This window comes from Amaranthus tricolor, chromosome 1, assembly GCF_026212465.1.
Source record: "Amaranthus tricolor cultivar Red isolate AtriRed21 chromosome 1, ASM2621246v1, whole genome shotgun sequence".
NCBI lineage: Eukaryota > Viridiplantae > Streptophyta > Magnoliopsida > Caryophyllales > Amaranthaceae > Amaranthus > Amaranthus tricolor.
This window is the reverse complement of record NC_080047.1, coordinates 29,822,890-29,834,617: the sequence shown is the minus strand read 5'-3', so window position 1 is coordinate 29,834,617 and position 11,728 is coordinate 29,822,890.

Below are 11,728 nucleotides of genomic sequence, written 5' to 3'. Positions count from 1 at the left end.
ACAGGGAATAATGGATTGAAATATTTTTCTATTTTTAGAGATTTTATTTTTTATAAATAGCTAATGAACTCGGCTGTTCCTAAGCGCATGCATTGAGAAAAAAACGTATAAACTTTGTTATTTTTCATGCGATTTTTTTTGGAAATTCTACAAGAAATATTTTGCTTTTAAAATTGCCAATTAATTCATAATATTTTCTTGTGTAACTCATTGATTTATTTTAGAGAATTTCATTCCTTTTGTAAGGGTTTTTGTGAGTACATGTAATTAGACTCGGGTGAGTCTAAGGGGGGAATTTAATAGCTTTGAGTAAAGCTAGTGTGGAGTTTAGCTTTTAGTGAAGCTAAGTTTGTTGCTTTGAGTAAAACATTTTGAGAGAGAAGAGTTGGCCTAGTTGATTCGCTTCGAGTGAAGTAAGGTGTTTATTGTAATTGTAACTAATTGCCTTAAACATAGTGGAGTTTTTAGAAATCCCAAAGGGTCGTGGTTTTTCCTTCTGTTTAGGCCCAGAAGGTTTCCATGTAAAAATCGTGTGTTTCTCTTTTATTATTTTGCTCTAAGTTTAAGTTTTATTATTTTATACAATTCCGCAAAAACAGGGCAAAAACGCTTAAACTAGTAACAACAACAATTCACCCCCCCTCTTGTTGCTGTTCCCGTTCCTAATTGAATCAACAGAATATAAAATTAAAAAATATTTTTTATAAAAACTTTATCATAATATAATATATTACAACATTTATTAAATAACAATAACTAAAAATATAAATTAATTAAACAAAATAAATTTATTCAAAATTAAAAAAAAACAAATTATTGTTCATACCAGTCGCATAAAAAGTGCGACTGTACCTAGGTGGAGTCGCACAAAAAGTGCGACTCAACCTAAGTATAGTCGCACTTTTTGTGCGACTGATATAAGAATCGGGATGTGGCGATATTAGGGGGAGTGGATGTGGCGATAAAATAAAAAAAAGGTGGCGAAATATAAGAATCGGGATGTTTATATTGTGCCAGATATTTGTCAACTTTTTAACATTTGATGGTGAAGAGTTTCATGTTTGTTCTTTCTTTGTTTAGAAAGCGAACTTGAACAAATCTCTGAAGAGGTTTCAGAAGTTACTATAGAGACTGAAGCACAAGTGCTGTCAGAGAGCCAAAATGAGGTTGGGCAAGTTGATAATGGGCAATAAAAAAAAAGAAAAAGAAAAAATAATAATAAAAATAATAACAATAATAATAAAAATAACAATAATAATAAGGATTATTTACAAAGAAACACCTTTTAAAACCCCTTTCTTGTATTGAAACACCTTTTATAATTTTTTTTGTAAAAAAACATCTTTTAAGAGACTTTTTTTAAAAAAAAACCTTAAATCAGTTTCAGGTGACTTTTGTCAACTTTTCGGCGTTGACTATGCCATTTGTCAACTTTCCGGCGTTGACTTTTATTTTTATTTTTATTTTTATTTTTATTATTAATATTATTTTTTAAAAAAAATTTTATTTTTATTATTATTTAAGAAAAATTTTTAAAAAAATAAATAATAATAATAATAATAATAATAATAATAATAATAATAATAATAATAATAATAATAATAATAATAACAATAATAATAAAAACAAAAATAAAAAAATAAAAATTTTTATTAAAATTTAAAAAAAAAATTTTATTATTATTTTTTATTATTATTTTATTATTTTTCGTTTTGTTTTTATTTTTATTTTATTTTTAATTTTTATTATCATTATTATTATTTTTTTTTATTTTTATTTTATTATTATTATTATTATTATTATTATTATTATTATTATTATTATTATTATTATTATTATTATTATTATTATTATCATTATTATTATTATTATTATTATTATTATTATTATTATTATTATTATTATTTTTATTATTATTATTGTTATTTTATATTTTTTATACTTTTTATTTTTATTATTATTATTATTTTTTTTTAATTTTTTTAATTTTTTTTTTAAATTTTATTTTTATTTTATTTTTTTTATTATGAATATTAATTTTTTTTAATTTTAATTTTTATTATTATTTTAAAAAAAAAATTTTTAAAAATTAATAATAATAATAATAATAATAATAATAATAATAATAATAATAATAGTAATAATAATAATAATAATAATAATAATAATAATAATAATAATAATAATAATAATAATAATAATAATAATAATAAAATTAAAATAATAATAATAATAAAAATTAAAAATAAAATAAAAATAAAAACAAAAAGAAAAATAAAAAAATAATAAGAAAAAAAATTATAAAAAAAAAATTTTTTTAAATTTTTTTAAAAAAATTATTATTTTTGTTTTTATTTTTATTATTACTTTTATTATTATTATTATTATTATTTTTAAATTTTTTTTTTAAATTATAATAAAAATAAAATTTTTTTTTAAAAATAAAATTAATAATAAAAATTAAAATTAAAATAAAAATAAAAATAAAAACAAAAACAAAAGTCAACGCCGTAAAGTTGACAAATGGCATAGTCAACGCCGGAAAGTTGACAAAAGTCACCGGAAACTGATTTAAGGTGTTTTTTTTTAAAAAAAAATTCTCTTAAAAGGTATTTTTTTTAAAAAAAAATTATAAAAGGTGTTTCTTTACAAAAAAGTGGTTTTAAAAATTGTTTCTTTGCAAATTTCCCTAACAATAATTATCACAATAATAACAAAAACAATAATAATAATAATAATCATAACAATAATAACAAAAATAATATTTAAAAATAACATTAAATTTTTTTTTTTACTAACAATAATAATAATAATAACAATATCAACAATAATAATAATAAAAATAATATTTAAAAGAAAAAATAAAAGGTTAATAATAATAATAATAATAATAATAATAATAATAATAATAATAATAATAATAATAATAATAATAATAATAAAATAATAATAATAATAATAATAATAATAATAATAATAATAATAATAATAATAATAATAATAGTAATAATAATAATAATAATAATAATAATAATAATATTAATAATAATAATAATAACAATAATAATCATAACAATAATAATAATCATAACAATAATAATAATCATAACAATAATAACAAAATAATATTTAAAAGCAACATTAAAATTTTTTTTTTTATCAACAATAACAATAGTAACAATAATATCAATAATTAAAATAATAAAAATAATATTTAAAAGAAAAAAAATTTGATAATAATAATAATAATAATAATAATAATAATAATATAAAAAATAAATTAAAAAACAATACTAATAATAATAATAATAACATTTTACAAAAAATAAAACCAATAATAATAAAACAAATAATAACATCAACAATAATAATAACAACAACAATAATAATAATAATAATAATAATAATAATAATAATAATAATAATAATAATAATAATAATAATAATAATAATAATAATATATAATAATAATAATAATATTAATAATAATAATAATAATAATAATAATAATAATAATAATAATAATAATAATAATAATAATAATAATAACAATAATAATAATAATAATAATAATAATAATAATAATAATAATAATAATAATAATAATAATAATAGTTTATGCTCATGATGGATTTGCATCATTTTGTTCCATGTTCTTTGTAACTGGTTAGTTTCTTGATGAAAATAAAATCTTATTTCTCAAAAAAAAAAAATAAAAAAAAAAGAAATAAAATAATAATAATAATAATAATAATAATAATAATAATAATAATAATAATAATAATAATAATAATAATAATAATAATAATAATAATAATAATTATAAAAATAATAAGCATAATAATAGTATTAACAATAATAACAATAATAATAATAATAATAATAATAATAATAATAATAATAATAATAATAATAATAATAATAATAATAATAATAATAATAATAATAATTATTATTATTATTATTATTATTTCTATTATTATTATAATATATAAAAAACTAAATTAAAAAACAATAATAATAATAATAATAATAATAATAATAATAATAATAATAATAATAATAATAATAATAATAACATTTTAAAAAGAATAAAACCAATAATAATAAAACAAATAATAACATCAACAACAACAACAATGATAATCATAATAATAATAATAATAATAATAATAATAATTATAAAAATAATAATATATAAATTATTAAATAAATAAAAAAATAAAATAAAAAAATTGGGTCGCATGCGACTGAACCACGGCTGAGTCGCACAAAACGTTTTTGTGCGACTCATCCGTGGTTCAGTCGCACATTTTTGCGACGTTAATTTTTTATTTTTTAATTTTTTTAAAAAAAACACCAATTCGAATCGAAGTACGTACCTAATCGGATTCGTAGTCGTTTTCGTTAGCTATTGTATATCGATTCCAAGTTTTAGCTTGTTTAAAGTCAAAGAACGTTTTTAGACAGATTTTAGAAAGATATTACCGTATTTGATTTCTTATATTATACAGAGACACTTAGAAAGTCAATATATATAGGGCTGACTTTTGGTTTAATGTTTTGAAAGTGATAATAGTGTTATTAAGTGAAATTTATATATAGACCCTAAATCTCTCTACTTCAAAAATACCCCTAAATTCTTTCTTTACACTAAATCTATTTTCTATCTTTTCATCTTCAATTTTTGGCGTTGAAGAACAAGTCAATCTTTGTGCAAGAAGAACAATATTCCTGCTAATCTCACCAACGCTGCCATGGCCGATCCTCTCGCTTCTCTTTCTACTGTATGAATCGCTAAATGTGTTTCTACTTTTTTTCATTTATTTATTAGTAGTAGTATATTTTGATTCAATCGTCAGGAGTTTGTTTGATGAATCTGTTGATATGAGCAATGCTGCAATGGCTGATGCTCTTAAGTCTCTGAAGATCGTAAGTAGCTTTTGAATCCTGTTAGTTAATACTAATTTTTTCACTTTTGTAAATCAATGCATTTGTTACAGACGTAATTGTTAAGTTGATTGAATGTGTCCCTTGCTTAGCAACTGTTAAATACAATTAGGCGAGTTTATTTGGTATAGTGAAGTTATTTTTATTTTATAAATGTTTTAATATATTGTTTTATTTTTATGTATTATTATATTATGATAATGTTATTATAAAAATTAAATTTAAATTGAAGGGATTAATTTATTTAAATGTTTAACTATTTTTTTCAAAAATTATTTCTTCTTAAATTGAAGTTACTATTATTTATTAAATATTAAAGTAAATGATTTTATTTACTCATATACTTTAACATATTATTATATTACGATAATGTTATTATAATAACACCCTTATTATTTGCAGGACCTTGAAAACTTAGGGAATGATATGGATTATTCCAATAGATTTGTTACCGATAGAGAGTTTGATTCTATAGATGATTTACATGCTTGGGCTGATGAGATAACACTAACAATTGGTTTTCAATTTACACGTGCTTCATATAAAAAAAGGAAGGACGTTTTAGAATGAGTTTGTACTTAAGATGTCACTAACTACGGTAATATAAGGGGTGATTTGCATAACTTAGACAATGCTGCCCGGTCTGGTTTCAAAAGTAGGGCTTTTAGTTGTAAATTTATGATTATAGGAAGTAGTCGTAAACCACGGGAAAGACCTTGGACGGTTAGACCGTTAGAGTGTTTCCTGGTGAAAAAGGAAGACATAACCACCCATTCTTCATGTACAGACTTGGATAGTGAGGGGTAGTTGAGTAGATTATTGATTGCGAATCCAACATCTATCCAGATGATACGTTCGTGGCCCCATGTTGTTTTGATAGACACAACGTACAAAACGAATAAGCAAAAGTGGCCCCTATGCGAAATCATTAGAATGACGCCAACGAATCATAACTTCTTGGTTGCGTTTTGTTTGATGTGAGATGAGGCGTCTGTGTCTTATTCTTGGGTGTTGGAGAGGTTGAGAGATATTTATGGCAGAGTCCAGACGCCCGACGTAATCGTAACGGATCGGGATAAGGGTTTGTCTGCAGCTATTAGTGTTGTATTTCTAGGTGAACATGTTTTTATTATTAATTATTGTCATTCAGTGTATATATGTCTCACTTAATTTTAAATTTATGTTTAATTCAGATGTACGGCATTTATTATGCGTATGGCATATAAGTAATGACGTGGAGAACATGATCGATAAATTGTGCGCCAGGAAGAAAAATCAATATGGGTAGATATTTAGGCAAACAAAATGGAACCCCTTAGTTAACAGTGTGACGATCCCTGAATTTGAAAATAGATGGGAAGGGATTGTGTCTTCTTGGTCGATTAGGAACAGGAGGGTCGTGCGATACTTGGCTAGAACATGGATTCCTAACAAGGAGAAATTTGTGCGTGCGTGGACGAATGATTGTTTGCACTTGGGTAACCAGACTACCAGTAGAGATAATGGCTCATTTGATACGCTATTTAAAAGGGCACACGCACAAATAACGAATCAACAGTTAAGGATAAGGCAAGCTCTGGAGGAATCTAGAAATTCCATTTCAAGGACGTCGCGACTTAATTTTCTCAAACCGTTGTATCGTCATGTTTCCATATTTGCTTTGGAACAATTGATGATGGAGCACAACCAAATGTTAAACTTGGGTAGTCGTATTTTTGAAAAATGCGGTTGTGTCATTCAAAAAACCCACAGATTATCATGCGCGTGTTACTGTTACTTGTCAATCAGGTCTAATGGTGCTTTGTACTTGGACGATATACATCCGTTTTGGAAAACGTTAAAGTACTTAGAGCCAGAAGAAGACGCCAACGAAGAAGTACGACACGCAAACGCCGATGATAAGGAATATTTTCAATCGTTGGTGCATGAAGATTTAAAAGTCGACCCCTCAGTTGTACGCGTACAACGACAACAAAATAACACTGCCGAAGACGCGGTCAATCTAGATACTCCTTAGTGTTTATTGTACTGATTATACTTGTTTTTATCATTTTATTAGGGGATATTATCAATGGTACCTCTGTATCATAGCAAAATACCAATGGTACCCACGTTAATTCCAATAGTGCCCCTCAACTATATGCTAATTACAACCGTGACACTATTTTACTTTTTTCCGTGAAATGGCCGTTAAATCTCGAATTTGACCTAACCATGGTTAGTTTTCTTCTTCTTCCCTTTTCTTACTCCTCTTCCTGCTCTCCTTCCATGGCTGCTTCATCTCAAGCCTGACAATGATCAACCCGAGTATGCAGAAAGTACCAGTTGTTTCCTCCACTCCTTCCTAAGTCTCCCTTCTTAATGCCTCCTCTTAATATATAGTCTTCTCTTCTTCCATACTCCAATCTTTTACCACTTTCTTCTTTCTCTATCTTCCTCTATTTTTTCCTTAATTAATCAAGCTTTGAGCTTTCTCATTAATGGCTGACTATGAAACCCTAACCCTTTGAAACCCACTAGTAAAACTGTAAATTAAGCTTAATGAAACTTTACCCACATAAACTTGACCTCTCTCAAAATTCCATTTTTGGGTCTCTCCTTTATTTGTCAAAGTTTTCTTCCTGTTCTTCATTATCAATTTTGAATCTTTCCTTCAAATTATTGGATTCTTCTAAGGATTTGAAAGGGGCTCATTTTGGGCTTTTTCTCAAAACTTTAGATGTTTCTTTAAATCATTATCTGGGCAACAAGTTCTTCCATGGGTGTTCTCTCAAGGTTGTGAGAAGTTAATCCACTTAGCTTTAAAGGGGAATAAGTTACAAAGAATTTCTAACATGTAAAATATGGATTTAAAAATTGAAACAGTAATTTCTTGAAACAGACTCCTTTTTTATTTGTGAACTCTTACTTGGTGCAAGATTGCTTAATGTTTGATGCTTGCTACAGAGGCCATTTCCTAGTAGCCATCATTTTTAAGCTCAGAGTTATTTCCTAGTTTTTGAATAACACTATTATTTCCAAATTCGTGGGACATTATGATTTCACGGTAGCCATAGCAATTTGAGATAACATTCTTCAAATTGAGTGGTAAATTGAGTGGAGTTATACCATTTTGGATTGGTAAATTGAGTAATCTTGCCATTCTCATTGTTGGCTTGAGATGAAGCAGCCATGGAAGGAGAGCAGGAAGAGGTGTGGGAAAAGGCAAGAAGAAGAAACTAACCATGGTTAGGTCAAATTCGAGATTTAACGGGCATTTAATGGAAAAAAGTTAAATAGTGTCACGGATGTAATTAGCATATAGTTGGGAGGTACCATTGGAATTAACGTGGGTACCATTGATATTTTGCTATAATACAGGGGTACCATTGATAATATCCCTTTTATTAATTGTATTCATTGTAGTAATTATATTCATATTATTCATTCCATAATTACGTTAGTCAATAAATATGTAAATGAATCTTACGCAACACGTAATAGTATCAATTTTTCATCAATAAACTTAAAAAAAAAACTGTTCATTAATACAAATTCCATAAATGTCTATTAAGGGTTGTGCCCTCTAAATGCCTGCCACTCCTCAAACAACTCTCTAAGTTCATCCATATACATATCAGCAGCATGTCTTTTCCGAGGCGTCATTTGCACAATAGATGGCATGCTCAGCAGTGGGGCGAGTCTACATGGAAATTCAGCTGCAAACTGTAAAAACAAAATAATAACATTGTCAAAAAATTAGACAGTGAACTTCGGTAATGACACATAAAAATGTAATTAATAAACATAAACACTAACATATTGGACTATGTTGTCCGCAACACTGAACGCAGCCGCAGATCCTTCACCTGGGATGAGAAACAAGGGGGAAAACACCCTAAACCAGTCAATGTACTCAGGGGCAGCCTCTAATGGAACCGATGTCCGACGCAATGCCTGCTCAACTACGCGGGCACAATAGAGGAACCTACTCCACATCTCCGTGTACATGGACGGCTGAGCGAATGTCACTGAGCAGGAGCCCTATGCCGGTCGCATAGCTTGGGTAGGTCTCAGCGGAGGGGCGAAATGGCCTGTGCAAACCCGAGCTGTCTGACTGTCCTCTCAGGCAAGTAGACCTCCACGATATCAAAACAGGTGATACCACCTATATAGGCGGTGCGTGGGTGCTCGTTCAATAAATGCCTACAATAACTCATGTACGGCGTCCACTCCACCTGCTTACAAAGAAAATAAACATAAACAACATCATATAAAATTAAAATATTTAGTATGACGCTGTGTGAGGTCATGTACAAAACCTGTGTCTCTGTCATTGCGTCCAGTATGCTCCTTCAGTCTCTCAATCTGCTCAGCTCACAGATTGGCTTCTGCGGCGACAACATCTCTGCCCTAGTCTTGTTCGGCATGTCAGCTTGACGCGGATGGGGGCGGAAGGCTGGGAAGTACTCGTATATCCATGTCTGCAACAGTGTCAGACAACCAGCAATAGTCTTGCACCCAATCCTTGTCGCCATACCCAGTTGGCGATACATGTGAGCAAGCGTCAATGCACCCCAAGAAATGTCATGCTGATCAGCAGTGAGAGCAACAACAGGGTGAGGCCGCATCCCGACTCTAGTCTTATCCACGAGCAGCGTGAAACCCACTATAGCCATGTAGTAAATAGTAGCCTGAGTCTCCATGGACTGAGAACGGTGGCATAGCTGCAACAGTGCACCAACGTTAATACTGCCGCTGTTGAAGTGCCCCTTTGCACGCAGCTCCGACAATGGCTCCCCAAATAGACCGCCCAGGCCAAGCTTCCACTAACAATCAGACGGTTCAACGGGGAGTGAACCGTCAATGCCAATTCCTAAGATGCGTTGCACGTCGTGCAACATTATGGTCATCTCCCCCCACGACATGTGGAAAGTGTTGGTCTTTCGACAAATGTCGTAATGAGAGCGCTGTCAATGTGCTGGTGCATTATATACGGCAGACGACCAAGAGGAGTGGCAGGTAACACCCCGTACAGTTCATCAGACATGTCCTGAAGTCTGATGATTGCATCCAACATCCTCTTCTTAGGATGTCATTCCAAAATCGGAGGAGTGCGCTCCGATCCCTCAAATATAACCTTTGCTACGTGCCAACCGTAACTCGGTATTAAACTGGTGTCAACAAGGGCCCCGGGCTGGGGTGATGTAATCAACCAGTCCATGTCCGTGGACTGTGAGCGGCTTCTCCCCCGTGGAGCCGCATCCTTAGCCTGGCTAGCTTTTGCGTGATCAGAAGTGCCAGCCGCGCTGTGCCCTCTAATCCTAAACTGACCGGCATGGCCTCTGACGATCGTCCAATCAACAGGAAGACCGGCAGACTCATCATGACCTACAGATTCTTCCTGACATACAGAATCGTCGTAATCAATATCATCGTCACCTGATCCAACTAGTCGCACAATAATAACTTAAAAATTAAATTAATTAAACAAAACAAATTCATTGGAAATTAAAAAAAGAAAAACAAAAAAAATTCAAACCAGTCGCACAAAAAGTGCGACTGGTTTGAATTTTTTTTCTTTTTTTTTTTAATCCGAATATAAAATTCAAAAATATTTCTTATAAAAACTTTATCATAATATAATATATTACAACATTTATTAAATAACAATAACTAAAAATATAAATTAATTAAACAAAATAAATTTATTCAAAATTTATAAAAAAACAAATTATTGTTCATACCAGTCGCATAAAAAGTGCGACTGTACCTAGGTTGAATCGCACAAAAAGTGCAACTCGACCTAAGTACAGTCACACTTTTTGTGCGACTGATATATATATATATATATATATATATATATATATATATGTATATATATATATATATATATATATATATATATATATATATATATATATATATGTATATATATATATATATATATGTATATATATATATATATATATATATATATATATATATATATATATATATATATATATATGTATATATGTATATATATATATATATATATATATATATATATATATATATATATATATATATATATATATATATATATATATATGTATATATATATATATATATATATATATATATATATATATATATGTATATATATATATATGTATATATATATATATATATATATATATATATATATATATATATATATATCTATATATATATATATGTATATATATATATATATATATATATATATATATATATATATATATATATATATATATATATTGTTAACAACTTCGATTCCAAGGCTTTAGCTTCGATTAATTTTATGTCAAGAATTTGAGTTTTTTGAAGTGATAAGAGTGTCATTGAGTGAATTTGAAGTGTTTTATAGAGGTTTTAGGTGCAGTGGCAATTTCATAATTTTTTAAAAGTCCAGGGGCAAAGTCGTAATTTTATTAGTAGGAGTAGATGTGGCGATAAAATAAAAAAAAGGTGACGAAATATAAGAATCGGGATGTTTATATTGTGCCAGATATTTGTAAACTTTTTAACATTTGATGGTGAAGAGTCTCATGTTTGATCTTTCTATGTTTAGAAAGGGAACTTGAACAAATCTCTGAAGAGGTTTCAGAAGTTACTGTAGAGACTGAAGTACAAGTGCTGTCAGAGAGCCAAAATGAGGTTAGGCAAGTTGATAATGGGCAATAAAAAAAAGAAAATAATAATAATAATAATAATAATAATAATAATAATAATAATAATAATAATAATAATAATAATAATAATAATAATAATAATA